Source organism: Physeter macrocephalus, chromosome 14 (genome assembly GCF_002837175.3).
Source record: "Physeter macrocephalus isolate SW-GA chromosome 14, ASM283717v5, whole genome shotgun sequence".
NCBI lineage: Eukaryota > Metazoa > Chordata > Mammalia > Artiodactyla > Physeteridae > Physeter > Physeter macrocephalus.
This window is the reverse complement of record NC_041227.1, coordinates 131,419,178-131,424,178: the sequence shown is the minus strand read 5'-3', so window position 1 is coordinate 131,424,178 and position 5,001 is coordinate 131,419,178. Positions and strand designations below refer to the sequence as shown.

General features: G+C 48.7%; 1 protein-coding gene across 4 annotated transcripts in view; it reads left to right on the top strand.

The window, feature by feature from the left end:
* Positions 1-2,502: 2,502 nt before the first annotated feature.
* Positions 2,503-5,001, top strand: part of ARSG (arylsulfatase G) — a 121,469-nt gene continuing 118,970 nt past the window's right edge. For all 4 annotated transcript variants that reach the window (XM_055089934.1, XM_024130317.3, XM_055089935.1 and 1 more), the window contains exon 1: positions 2,503-2,638. The gene's annotated coding sequence lies outside the window, so the exon portion shown is untranslated. The remainder of the gene's footprint in view (positions 2,639-5,001) is intronic.

The following is a 5,001-nucleotide window of genomic DNA, read 5'->3' as shown; positions in this document are numbered from 1 at the left end:
CAAACTAACAGTGGAATTTTTTTTAAAAGCACCGGAACTTGGAACTTCGAACTGAGGCTCATTTACAATGATAAAAATTGGAAACTCTTTCTCTTCTGTCTTGGTAGCCTGGTCTGTGGCAGCAAGCACAACATTTCCATTCTTCAGATACGTTTATGTCTCCTGAGAGAGCTAGGGCCAGCAGTAACTAGTAAGTAACAAATCCTGTAAAAACAGCTCTCCCCGTCCTGAGAAAGGATTTCCAAGGAACATAATTTCCAGAGGATGATTTCTGGTTCCGTTTTTAGAAAGAGGTGCTCCCCGTCTGCCGACCGGGCCACGGCACTTTCTCCATTCACACCCTTCTGCTTTTCTGCAAACTTTTCCACCCTTGGGGGCCGCCTTACCTCTTTTTTTCCTTTGCTTATTGCTAGCCCTTCCCTGAAAGAAGCAACAGCTCACTTCAGTTTTTAGCAGCTTAAAATATGACCTCCTCTCAAGAATATTTTCCAGTGGAAATGCCAGTGGTACTTGCACTACGCCATGCTTGTGGAGACATTGCAGTTCTCAGCTTTCACAGAGAGAGCCCTTTGTGAGGGGTCTTGCAGATAATTTGTTGTAGTTGTTACCGAGTCCAAGCTTGTACCGCTGGCCAGCACAGCAGGCCAGTAAGTCAAGAGGCGAGTTTTGGGGGCAAGGAATAAGTGACCTTATTCAGAAAGCCAGCAGACCGAGAAGATGGTGGACTAGAGTCCCAAAGGAGTTAGAATTCAGGCTTCTTTTATACTAAAAGGGGCGGGGGCGGGGTTGGTTGTTGCAGACTTCTTGGTGTCAGAATCCTTTGTTCTTGCAGCTGTCCCCGTAGGTCAGGTCACCACGTTCCTGTAAACCTCCAAGGAGATAAATGTTACTCTGTTCTGCAGCTTTTCCTCTGTATATGAATGGAAAAGTGTTACACCCTTAAAGGTCAGAGCCTGGAGAATGGGCTCTTCTGTATATTTCAGGCTCCAGGCAGCATTCTTAACTTGTAGCAAAAGCGGTAGAACAGGAAGGTTAAAGTGAAAGACGCAGACCCAGTATGGAGTCAGGTCTGTTCCTCCTTCTTACATACTGGTCCTTAACGGTTGTGAGGGTCGCACTCTTTCTGTCGCATTGTTTCTCTGAGTGAGAGCGTCGGGTGGGGTTCCCCGTGGGTGTGCCAGCAATGCCCACGACGGCCTGTCCGGCTGGGAACATGGGCTGGATTCCCACCGCGGGGAACAGGGCGAAGACCTCAGACCTGAGAGCCTGCCTCAGCTGGATCCGCGTCTCCCGGAAGTCTGGAAACTAGAGCAAATCACATGACTGCATGCCGAGCAGATTCCCGCTTCTCCTTTAATCTTGAGGGTGAAAACTAAAGGTAATTTTTTAAATCCTTTCACTGTTATTATTTATTGCAGTATGATTTAAAGCACATTTTAGAACCGAATCAACGGTTTCTCTTCCATTCACTCTCCTACTCGATTAAACCTCCCGGAGTCATTTAGAAAATGGTGGTTCGCCGTTAAAACTAGCTGGAGGGCAGACACTTGGTCGTTCTAATACTGCAGAGAGAACCCAGTGCGGCGTGGACGTTTATGGATTGTTTTACGGGTTGTGTATCTTCCTGGAGTCATGTGCTTGTAACTCTTCTCCATTCCGTTTACTTTTCTTTCCTTTTCCTACAGGGCAAGCACAGTTTTAGTCCTGTCGGTCAGCGTTAGTTACAAGCCTAAAGGAACTCAGATTTGGCTGTGTGTGTCAGTGGGGGTTACAGTTATTTGGTCAAGATAGAAGCCTGTTTGCACCACCTTTGCACTGTGAGACAGGAAGAAGGTCTATTGAAACAAATCATTCACTCTTGTCACAGGGTGGACGGGCGGAAGTGCTAGGTCATGGGCACTTACTCAGAAATCATCACTGAAGTGTGTACAACCAATTATGGCATTGCATTTACTTTTGTAACATTTCGTAGGGTTAAGTTAAAGATCATTTGTTTCCTGCAACTAAGTTTATACCCTGTAAGTAAATCTTTGTAGTTCTTAAGAATGATTTTCACTTAGTGACAAACAGAAACCTATGCAGCTTTTGCTCTGCAAATGCTGAAGGAAGGAACAAGGTATTTGGGAGTAAAGAGAGTAATTTTCCACAGGTGAACACCATTCTAGAAAACAGTGAATCTGGAGCGTTCACGGTGGCGCCCAGGGACTCAGCAGTGTCTCTCGGGTCAAGGGAAGGGTTACGTTTTCAGTTCAGGCCGCAGAGACTAAAGCGGGAGGCCGAGCGCGGCCCCGGCCCCGGCCCCGCAGCAGAGATGCCCGCGCCGCGGACGAGCGCGCACCCGTCCAGGTCCCCCTCTCCCTCCTCCTCCCTCTCTCCCTCCTCCTCCCTCTCCCCCCGGCAGGAAGCGCCCAGCAGCTTCCGCCCGGGGCTCCCCCGTCCGGACCGACCGGACCGCGGGGCGCAGCGGGCCTCCCTTCCGCGGGACCGGACGACCGAGCGCAGCGCAGCCACGTGGGCCGCAGGCGGGGCTGGAGGCCGGCGGGCGAGGGGCGCGGGCGCAGAGCCGTGAGTGCATCCGCGCGGACCCAGCGGTGCCGAGGCCTGTGGAGCCTTAACCTCATTCCTTGCCTCGGTTCCGGTGGGTGATCAGAGCGGCTCCGGCCGGTGTAACACGAGCCACTGTGGCAGGGCATGCTTCTAGGAGCCCCGTGAGCGCGTGCAGAGAGAAGCGGGTGAAATTAATGCAGTCGTGTAGTCTGCGTACTCCAGTATGTCCAGAATATTACCAACGGGTGATGGGTATAAGACTTACATATTTTACATTCCTTGCGTGTGTGTGTGTCTGGGAATAACTAAGACTTAGTCTCCTGTCAGGTTTGATGTTTATAATACGGTATTGTTGTCTGTGTCATCCCTGTACTGTGCACTAATCTCCAGGATTTATCTATCTACTAGTGGAGAATTCGGATCCTTAAACCGCTTCGCTCCTGTTCGCCCTCCCCCAGCCCCTGATAACCACCATTCTCTTCCCTATTTGCATCAGTTCTGCTCTTGTAAAGCCCACGTGTATGTGATGTCGTACAGCATTAGTGTTTCTCTGACTTATCTCACTTCACATTCTTTTCACCTACTAAGTCTTCAAATTACGCGTGTATTTTACTGGGGCAGCGCCTCTCAGTTCCCATTGGCCACATTTCAAGTGGTCAACAGGTCCCACGGGTCCTGGCTGCTGTATTGGACAGGGCGGTCCTGATCAATTAGGACCGATTTCTAGTGTGCATGCAAAGATGTCCCTATGAAGCTGAAGTAACAAGGGAGTGAGGCTTCTGAAAGGAAAGGGTCACGGGGTCTTCGGACAGTGTGTACAGAGAGGGTTCACATTCAGGCCGAAAGGTGGGGAACACTGTAAGGGCCTGTGGATTCCCTGTAGACTTGCTTTGGGGTCTTGCAGTTATTCCCTGTGGCGGATGGTGTTTTACTCTCTCCTCCCATTGCCAAGGGCCTGGTGCGTCCTTTCCACTTTTGGAAAGCAGAGTTGGGAAGTGTTAATGTGCAAACAAGCCCGCAGTAGGGAAGTAAACTCCTGTGTAGTTAGTTACACCAACGGCAAAAATGGGACCAGATCTCCCCAATTTCAGGTTCTGCTTTGTTGTCACTGTTCTGTGTGACCTCATAAGAAGTAAAATACCACAAGCCAGACACCTAACCAGTTTTTTTTCACATTGTTTATAGAAGAGCTTATAAGATTAAACTTTCTTTCAACCTCTTTTCTATTCAAGTTGGGCCATCTGGGGTTGCTCAAAGTCAGAGAAATCACAGTGCTTTGCTTTAGCACCAAAAAAAAAAAAAAAAAAAAAAAAGAGACTCAATATATAGAAAAGCACTTGCTACCAGTTGAGCCACTGGAAAAAAAAAAAAAAGCATCGTGAGGGAATTCCCTGGCGGTTCAGTGGTTAGGACTCCATGCTTTTGCCGCCAAGGGCCTGGGATCAGGGAACTAAGATCCCACAAGCTGTGTGCGGTCTGGTGCCGGTGAGCGGGGAGGCATCATGCAGAAAAAGTCTACTGTAAAATAGGTTAAGTTAAAACAAATTCTCCACCAGCAGTATGTTCAAACTCACAGCATTCCGTTCGCGTCCAGTCTCCCTGTATCTGTAGGAGGATTGGTTCCAGAACTTGCCCCCTGCCCCCAATACCAAAATCTGTGGATGCTCAAGTCCCTGATATAAAATGGTGTAGTATTTGTATATTACCTATGCATATCCTCCAGTATACCTTAAATCATCCCGAGATCACTTATAATACCTGACACAATATAAAGAGTTGTAAATACAATGTAAACGCTATTTAAATAGTTGCCAGGCGTGTGGGAAATTCAAGTTTTGCTTTTTGGAACTTTCTGGAAGTTTTTTTTTCCCAGATGTTTTCAGTCCTCAGTTGGGTGGCTCCTCAGATGTGGAACCAGCAGGTACGGAAGACTGACTTACCTACCCTAGTGGTGATTTCTTCCCACTGTTTGTTTAGTCTCTGATGGATTTATGTTTTCTTCCTCAGAGCTGACCTGCCCATATAGGACCTAACTGCCCTTTGAGAGCCATCTCAGATGTTGGACCAGCAGGGTTTTTTTTAACAAATTTATTTATTCAGTTTAATTTATTTTGGGCTGTGTTGGGTCTTCGTTTCTCCACTTGTGGTGAGAGGGGGCTACTCTTTGTTGTGGTGCGCCGGCTTCTCATTGCGGTGGCTTCTCTTGTTATGGAGCACGGGCTCTAGGTGCGCCGGCTTCAGTAGTTGTGGCACGTGGGCTCAGTAGTTGTGGCGCACGGGCTCTAGAGCGCAGGCTCAGTAGTTGTGGCTCATGGGCTTAGTTGCTCCGCAGCATGTGGTATCTTCCCAGATCAGGGCTCAAACCCACGTGCCCTGCATTGGCAGGCGGATCCTTAACCACTGCGCCACCAGGGGAGTCCCTGGACCAGCAGGGCTTTTTTTTTTTTTTTTTTT